This window comes from Myotis yumanensis, unplaced genomic scaffold (assembly GCF_028538775.1).
Source record: "Myotis yumanensis isolate MYYU_CA2020_CCGP unplaced genomic scaffold, mMyoYum1.0.hap1 SCAF_10, whole genome shotgun sequence".
In the NCBI taxonomy this organism is placed as follows: domain Eukaryota; kingdom Metazoa; phylum Chordata; class Mammalia; order Chiroptera; family Vespertilionidae; genus Myotis; species Myotis yumanensis.
The window spans coordinates 2156512-2165519 of record NW_027223761.1 but is presented as its reverse complement, the minus strand read 5'-3'; positions in this window follow the sequence as shown (position 1 = coordinate 2165519).

Here is a 9008-nt window from a genome sequence, read left to right as displayed (position 1 = left end):
TTTTGCTCCGCACTGATCCCCTGCGAAATTCTTCGGTGCCCCCACCTTCCTCTGCAGGGCGCCCTCGGGGCCCACCTGGAAACAATTAATGGAAAACAGGATGTGTGAAAAGGGGGGTCTCCCCGTCACCCCCACATGGCAGGAGGGGAAGGGGCTGGTGACACAGTATGTACGAGGTGGTCCCTCCCTGCCAGGCTCCAGCCTTGGGGGCGGGAGGAAACTGAGTCAGAGTTGCTTTGGGAAGCGTGTAGAAAGTGGATATGTGGCACAGCTGGGGCAGGTGGGGTGCTGAGCAGGTCTGATCTGGGGCTGGGACTCCTTAGGAGAATCCCAGCCAGAGAGGCCACACCCCTTCCTGTGGCAGGTGAAGCAGCCTGGAGACTCGTCCCTGTCACTGGTGGGCCGGAGGCTAGAGGCAGCGGCTCTGAAACTGCCTGCCAATCACAGCTGCAGCCAAAGTCACCTCGGGGATGCTCTGGATGCTCTCTCAGTGCCCTTCCCCCCCTCCCGCCCCAGGAGCCGAGTCACGAGGGGCGGCTCACAGGCTGCTCAGCCTCCTCCCTGCTCAGCCGGGAGCCAGCGGTGCACCGGCAGGCCCAGCAGCCCTGATCTCCCCCCGGGGGCCGGGCCTCGGGAGGGGGTCTCGGGCACCCCTCAGGCCAGCCAGGGCTGCCCCTCCCTGTGAGGCCTCCACCACTTCTGTTGGCCCACGGGCTGGGAGCCTGGCGCTGGCGCCCTCCCTCCGCCAGCTGTGAGTGTTTGGACAACTGGATGGAATGTTTGGCGAGGAGAGTCCTGCCTGGGTCCCTGGGCTCAGATTTCAAGAGGGCGGAGGAGAAGATGCGGCTCCAGGGAGAGGGGAAGAGGCTCAACAAGTCAATGGGGGCTGGAGGCTCCCCGCCCCGGCCTGTCCAGCACACTGCCCTCCGGCTCAGCACGGCGGGAGGAAGGACAGGACGGAGGGGGAGGCAGCCAAATGGTGTCAGATGGTCGATAGGGCCACCCTGGTGAGGTCAGGCCCCAGGGACGGGCTGGGCTCCAGGAGGGGCCTGGCCCAGGACAGCACTTTGAAAACATTAAGCTCCCACGATAAGGATTGTTCTATGTGCCCCCCCTTTTTTTTTACAGATTGAGCAACTGGGGTGCAGAGGGGACAGGCATTCTCCCCAGGTGGCGGCAGAGCTGGGCTGGGGTGCAGGCTCCTGATCATAAGCTTGCTCTTCTCCCGTCCAGACTGTCCCCACTCTGACTCCCAGCCCAGACACCCCACCTCGCCCCCCAGCCAGTGAATTGTCGTCATCCCTGCTCTCCCCCAAATGACCGCTGCTCGAGTGCAGTGCTCGGTGCTCGGGGTCACAGAGAGAACACACAGGCCCTGGGCTCCCCGCCAGCCCTGACCGGCTCAGACGAGGGCGGAGGCCCTGAGAGCCAGGACGCGTGGCGGAGCTCCCACATCTCCACCACCACCGCCAGGCCCCCGGAGCCCCTGACTCCCCAAGGCTGGGGGGTGTAAAACTGGGAGAATCACCCACATCTGTGGGCGCTGATCGTCAGGGGCCGGGGGTGCCGGTGGACCCCTTGGCAGACGGAAATGTCTCCCAGTGACAAAACCTTTAGAGCCCAATGCAGAAAGGAGACAGGAGAGGCCTTTGGGCCCAGTGGCCGCGGGCGTCCCACCAAGGTGGCCGCGGGCCTGGGCCGGATCCCTCGGGTGGAACCTGTTGGCCCACTCCCAGCTCCCAAGCAGAAAACTCAGCTCCTATGGAATTCCAGGCCCGGCCAGACCCCCAGGGGCAGGTGTGGCTAGAGAGGGAGGGTGGGACACGCCCCTGCCACAGACCCCCGGGGACGGCCTTCCAAACCGGCAGAGCGTGGGGTGGGGCTGGGACCACGCTGGGTGACTGGCATTTGATACCAGACTCAGTTCACCCTCGCAGCCACCCACTGTGGTCCTTCTTTGCCGTCTGTTTCCATAATAAAGATGAGAGAACTGAGCCCGGCTGGCGTGGCTCGGGTTGAGCGTCAACCTGTGAATCAGGAGGTCACGGTTCGATTCCCAGTCAGGCCACAAGCCCGGGTTGTGGGCTCAATCCCCAGTGGGGAGGGGGGGCGTGCAGGAGGCAGCTGACCAATGATTCTCTCTCATCACTGACGTTTCTGTCTCCCTCTCCCTTCCTCTCTGAAATCAATAAAACTATATTTAAAAACAACACAAAAAAAGATGAGGGGACTGAGACTTGGAAGGGTTAAATAACTTGGCAACAGAAACCACGCCACGGGTTTAGGATGTTAAGCCAGGCTTGTCTGGCTCCAAAGCTCACGTTCTGACCCCTCCAGCCTTTGCTCTCTTGGGAGGAAGGGGAAGGGGGGGCCCTTTGGAGAAAGGAGGCTTGAAGAAAGGACACGACGTACATATATAGAAATGAAGAAAGAGAAGAAAGCAGTGGAGGCTGGGCATCCTATGCAGAGGGCACGTCGGGAGCAAAGGCGTGGAGGTGGGGCGAGCAGGGCACATGGAGAGAGAGTAGACCCATCGCCCGGGGAGCTCAGCTGGTTTGGGGACAGCGAGGAAAAGGCCAGAGGGGCGGGCTCAGGACGAATCATGAAAAGCCTAGGGGTCAAGTGAACGAGTGCGGACTTTATCCTAAAGGCTCCAAGGAGACTCTGAGCAGGAGAGCCCTGAGTTGGGGAGATGAACTTGACAGCAGCACGCAGGACACACGTGGACACTCATCAAGGATCCAGAGAGGGACGGACTTTCTAAACTTAGAAGCAATCGAAGAGTTCTCGAGAGAAAAATCAATAGGTCCGCTTACATTCGAATTTAAAACTTCCCTGTGTTCCTCCCATCTCCAAAAATGAACCAACATTAAAAGGCGGATAGCCTGGGGACCATATTCCCAGCCAGTGGCGGTGTTAAGATCTTTACTATATAAATAATTCACACACAAAAAAATAAGAAAAAAACCGCTGGGAGTTCAGTACACACGCTCATTCATTCATTCATTCAGCAGCTACGTGATGAGCACCTGTGCCAGGCGCCGAGGGGATGGCGGTGGGCGAGTCGGGGTTCCTGCACTCCTGAAGCATACAGTTTGGGAGGGCGGGGTACGTGGAGGCAGTCAGACATCTAATTACAACACCGTGTGACAGGCACGGTGAGAAGGACCTCAAAGAATCCTAAGCTAGACTTGGGATCGGGGACCTATTCCCAAGAGAATATTGAAAGGGGGACAATTGAGAGATGAGTCTGGCAAGAGCATCAGGGCCTGCGTCCCAGGGGGCCTTTTACGCCAGGTAAGTTGTTCGAACTTTACACTGGAAGACAAGGGGGCGTCCCTGAAAAGCTTTAGCAGGAGCTTAATATGATCAGATTCACTCGTCAAACAATGACGTTGCCATGGCTCCAGGGATGTGTGTGGAACGGATCGGAGAACTTCTGCTTCTAGTGATGTGGTGGCCTTGGAGCCGTGGGGACCTTTCCAACCACAGAAAAAGAATATTCTGGAAAGAGAGGCCATGATTCCTCGAGGCTCTGCTGTCTACCAAGATCTCCAAAGCACTTCCTAACCCACCAAAGACAGGGAGAGTGACGCTGAGAGGTTAGCCAGGAGGAGGAGGGCGAGATGATTTGTTCCCCGCTCCCCCCCCCACCCCCCCAGTGTGTGGTGTGATCCCCACCACCACTGGTAGGGCCTGCATTGAGCATCTGCACCCTGGTGGTCAGTGTGTGTCATAGCGACCAGTTGTTCTGCTGTTTTGTTGATTTGCATATTAGGGTTCTATATAGATAGATGACCAAATTATATATACATACACAACAATGGATTGAATAGACTAGACATGCCCTAGCTGGTTTTGCTCAGTGGATAGAGCATTAGCCTGTGGACTGAAGGGTCCCAGGTTCAATTCAGTCAAGGGCGCAAACCTTGGTTGCAGGCTCAATCTCGGGCCCTGGTTGGGTGCAAGTGGGAGGCAACCAATTGATGTGTCTCTCACACATCGATGTTTCTCTCTCTCTCTGTCTCTCCCCCTCCCTTCCACTCTCTCTAAAAATCAATGGAGAAATATCCTCCGGTGAGGATGAACAACAACAAAACAGACTAGACACAGCTGCAGAGAGAATTAGAGTCCTGGAAGACACGTCTAAGGAATTCATCAGAAAGCAGCACAGAGTCACACACAAGGAAAATATGAAAAAGAAGTTCGAAAGAGATATAGAGCATAGACTGATAAGGTCTGTAAAATCCAAGAATAGAGGGGGGAAAGCATGGAGGGAGGTGATATTTGTTTAATAGCTTCAGTTTGGGAAGATGAAAAACGTTCTGGAGATGGATGATGGTTATGGTTATGGCTGCACAGCAAGGGAAATGTGCTTAATGCCACTAAATTGTCCACTTACAATGGCGAGCATGGCTTCAAAACACATGCACCCGGCACACCTCAGTGTAAGGATATAGAAAAGTGACGCTCGAGAAACGTGTACAGTCCAGAAGAAGGGTAGTGGGCCTGTATTCCTTACTGAACTTCAAGACAAAAGTCATTTTTAAGGGTAGAGGTGGCCACTATGCAGTAATAATGTCAAGCAAAATAAAAGCTAACTTCACCAGAAAGAAGCAACCATTCTAAATTAATATGTGCCTAATAAAATAGCCTAAAAAAATCACTAGCCTAAAGTGAAAATCATTAGAGCCACAGGGAAAACTGGGAATAATTATGTGAGGTACCAACAGATCCTCTCAATTATGAACGTATGAAGGGAACAAAACATCAGTAACGGACAGCCACAGAGGCCTCCAGCGTCAGCGGGGTGGGCTGAAACCCGGGGCTCTCCATCAAAGCCGTCGAGAAGCAATTAAATGCCTACATTTCCTCCCCTGCTCCGTGCCTCCGGGCAACGCCTTCTTTCCAAGTCTAGCATGAGACTGGAAATTTGGTCTCTGAGCTGGTAAAGCAGAGAGCCTGTGAGCCGGTGACCGATGAAGGGCATGAAGTGATTGCATGCGCACTGCACACCCCGACCCTCCTCCTCACGCGGCACCAGAGCGGTGGCAGCCAGACCTCACCCCTCGGGCAGCCGCTTGGAAGAGCCTTTCCTGGGGACTGTGGCCAAGAAGAGAGAACTAAAGACCTCAAGAGTAGCCCAGGAAATGCCCCCTAAAGCACCGTGCAAGCATGTCAAACTCGCCACCAATGGGCCACATGTCTTGTTTATTTAAATAAATGAGGCATGTGGCCCGCTGGCCACGAGTTTGACATGCTTGCTAAGGCAACATGCTCAAAGTTTCCCATGAATGTGAAGCTCCCATTCTTAGTGATGAGCAGACGAACGAAAACTCCTAGACGACGAAGGAGAACCTCTGACATGACAGAAACGAAAGAAACCCAGTAAGCAGAAGGAAAGCAACTCGCAAGAAACAGAGACGCTGTCGAGAGAAGGACAGGATTCTAAACAAGTAAATATTCAGAGAACAAAAAGAACTCTTGGGAATTAATATTTTTCAGGAAACACGACGACAGAAGTAAAAACTCTGAAGGGCTGGAAGAAAAAAAAATGGAGGGACTAGCTCCCAAAACAAACAAAACAAAGGAAGTGAAAAATAAAGAATTAGAATATTAGAGGACACGTTTAGGAGGTTTAATATCTGAAAAACAAGGATCCCAGAAAGAGAACAGGAGAAATTGGAGACAATAAAGCGTCAAATTCAAGATCATTTCCCCGAACAGAAGGGTGTGGGTCTTCACATTGAAAAGGCCCACGTGTCCATGAAAATACTGAGATACAGCCGGGAACAATTTTAAGAAACTGGGGACAAAGAGGGGGGTCTCACAAGCTGAGCGTCCTTCACAGCCAAGGATCTGGAATCGGAACAGGTTTGGGCTTCTCGGCAGCCCCCGGAAGCCAGACGCCGCCACCGTCGGAATTCTGAAGGAAAATTCTTTCCAACCTGGACCTCGCTGCCGCCCACACTACGGTTCAAGCGTAGGTGCAGGTCTCAGAAAACGCAGTCTCAGCGTCCTCTTGCTCAGGGACTGCTGAAGGCGGCACTCCAGCAAAACGAGGAGCAAGCAAAGGAAGAAATCCCTAGGTCAGGAGCCAGCAAAGCCACCCCCCACGGGACGAAAGGAAAGGGCACCCTCAGGATGACCTCGAAGGCGCATCTTGGGTTCCTGCGCAGGCACAGATGAGGATTAGTCCACATGGAAAGAGAGACCACGGAGACGTCGGTTTGCTGAGCGTAGTCATTACCAGCCCTGCTGCCGCCGCACCGCCACGTGGAACACATGCCCTCTCACAGGGTGTGTTCAACCAAACCGAGGAGTAGACCATAGAGAGAAAGACAGAGGGTCCAGGAGAACAAGGAACCCGACCCAGGACAGTGAGAAAGACTATTCCCAGGACAAGAGCACAATCCCGGGACGAAGGTGGGGGGCAGCCCAGGGAGCAGCCAGCCCGTTAGAGAAGCACGATGGTCATTGGAAGTGACGCCTCCACGGACAGCCGTTGGCGCTGATGGAGTCACTGATGGGACTGAAGGTACTGGAAGGTGTGGGAAGAACCAACAGTAAGTAGGTACAACAAACACACAAACAAATCCAAAAACAAGACAATTACTAATTTTGGGGAAAGCCAAAAGTATCCTATATAATAAAAGTCCAATATGCTAAGTGTCTGGTTGTCCAGTCATCCATTCAACCAATCAAAGCATAATATCCTAATGATATGCTAAGGCTGCTCAACCACTTGCTATGACATACACTGACCACCAGGGGGAAGACGGTCAACTGGTCAACCAGTTGCTATGACACGCACTGACCACCGGGGGCAGACGCTTAATGCAGGAGCCGCCCTCTGGTGGTCAGTGTGCTCCCACAGGGGGAGTGCCACTCAGCCAGAAGCCGGGCTCATGGCTGGCGAGCACAGTGGCGGTGGCAGGAGCCTCTCCCGCCTCCGAGGCAGTGCTAAAGATGTCTGACTGACGGCTTAGGCTGCTCCCCCCCTGGGGACATCCCCCCAGGGCTCCCAGACTGTGAGAGGGTGCAGACTGGGCTGAGGGACCCCCTCCAGGTGCAAGAATTTCATGCACCAGGCCTCTAGTAAAATATAATCTTATCTTTTAATCTAAAGTGCTCAGCCATGGGTAGCATTTGAGTCGGCATAAAAATGTGAAGGTCAAATATTTCCTTAGTCCTTATTGTTTTAACCCACAGTGGTATCAGATAGCAAAAACTTCCTCTACCAAATAGGAAAACAATAGATTAATAAAAGGTGGTCCCTATACTCCTTTGCTTAGAGACAATGAGGATGGTTAACCCCAGGAGGCACAGCCTGAAGGGGCTGGAGGGGAGGGCGTGGCCGAGCGGGGAAACTGCCGTGTTTCATTATAAACCCCTTTGTGACCGTCGGCTTTTGAAATTATATACACGGCATTACTTTGATCAAATCAAAAATTTAAAAGAGAAACTCAACAAGAAGGATGTATGAGAATGGAAAAGTATAAGCCAGTATCCCTAATTCTAGATGCGAAAGTTCTAAATGCAACCTTAGCAAACTGAATCGAGCAATGAGGACGTGAAGACAGACACACAGGGCAACGGAACAGAACTGAGCGTCCAGAAACACCGGTAAACCCCACAGCGACTGCCCATCCATTTCCAACGGAAGCGCTAACTCCGTTCAATGGGTGAGGAACAGTCTTTTCCACAAATGGTGCCGGACAGCTGGGTCTCTGTACATGGAGGAATGGAGTTGGACCAGCACCTCACACCATACAGAAAATTCAACTCAAAGTAGGTCAGACCTAAAAGTAAGAGCTAAAGCCATAAAGGTTTTAAGAAGAATCCGTGAGCTTGGATTTGGGAATCGTTTCTTAGATATGACACCAAAACACAAGCAACAGAAGAAAAAAATTCGATAGACTGGACTTCGTCAAAATTAAAACTTTTGCCCGGCTGGTGTGGCTCAGTGGTTGAGTGTCGACCCAGGAACCAAGAGGTCATGGTTTGATTCCCAGTCAGGGCATAGGCCCAGGTTTGGGGGTTGATCCCCGCGGGGGGCGTGCAGGAGGCAGCAGGGGGGAGAAAGGCCCACCGCAGCGCTGAGCACAGCTGATTTGGCACGTGCTGGTGGAACTAAAACCACAGGAACATTCTGGAACAGTAAAGAGACACCCTGCTCTGACTCGGCCAGCGACCTCCTCCCCTCCCAGCTCCGAGTGGAGTCTTGGGGACTCGAGGCGAGCCGCCGTCTCTCTCTAGGCCTGAGTTTCTTTGTCTGCAAAGTGAGCAGCTGGGTGAGAAGCCATGGACATCCTCCCGGAGCCGGCAAACCCTTGACATGCCCATTCGACAGATTAGGAAACCCGAGGCCACGGCTTGTAGTGAATGTGGGACAGCTTCCAGGTCTCCTCACACCCAGAAGCCTGACCCAGGATGCTTCCCCTCCTCCTCCTCCTCCTCCTCACCTGCCCACCGGCCCCAGTTCCCGCTGGAGGGGTGGAGGGGAGGGGATGTGCAGGGCCTGTGCCTCACCTGGCGGGCCTCAGGGGGCAGAGTCCATGGGGACAGGGTGGCTCGGAGCTCAGCGTCCTCAGGGTGGGGAACGCCCTTACCCGGAGCCCGGCTCTGGCTATTCCATGCTACTCCGCTGGCATGGATAGGGCCGGGCGTGGTGCAGCCGGGCCCGGGCAGGCGTGTCCCAGCTCCCCCTGCCTCTTCCGGTCCCTGGTCCTTCTGCAGGGGCCACAGCTTATGTGTCCATCTCTTGGACTGTTGAGCCTCTGGCGCCCTGCAGGGCTGAGGGCAGAGGTGTCGGTCTTGCTTCCGGGCCTCAGGCTGGCGGACCCCTCCCCTCCCCGTCCAGCTGTGCCCCTCCTGGTCTTCCTTGGCTTCTGCCCTGTTTGTTCTGTGTTTGGCTCAAGAGAGGGATGTGGGCTGGCAGGTGCCCTATGTAGAGCCTGGAGGCAGCATCCGGGCCTGGCTGGCCCACCCCCGGCCCCCTGCCCACT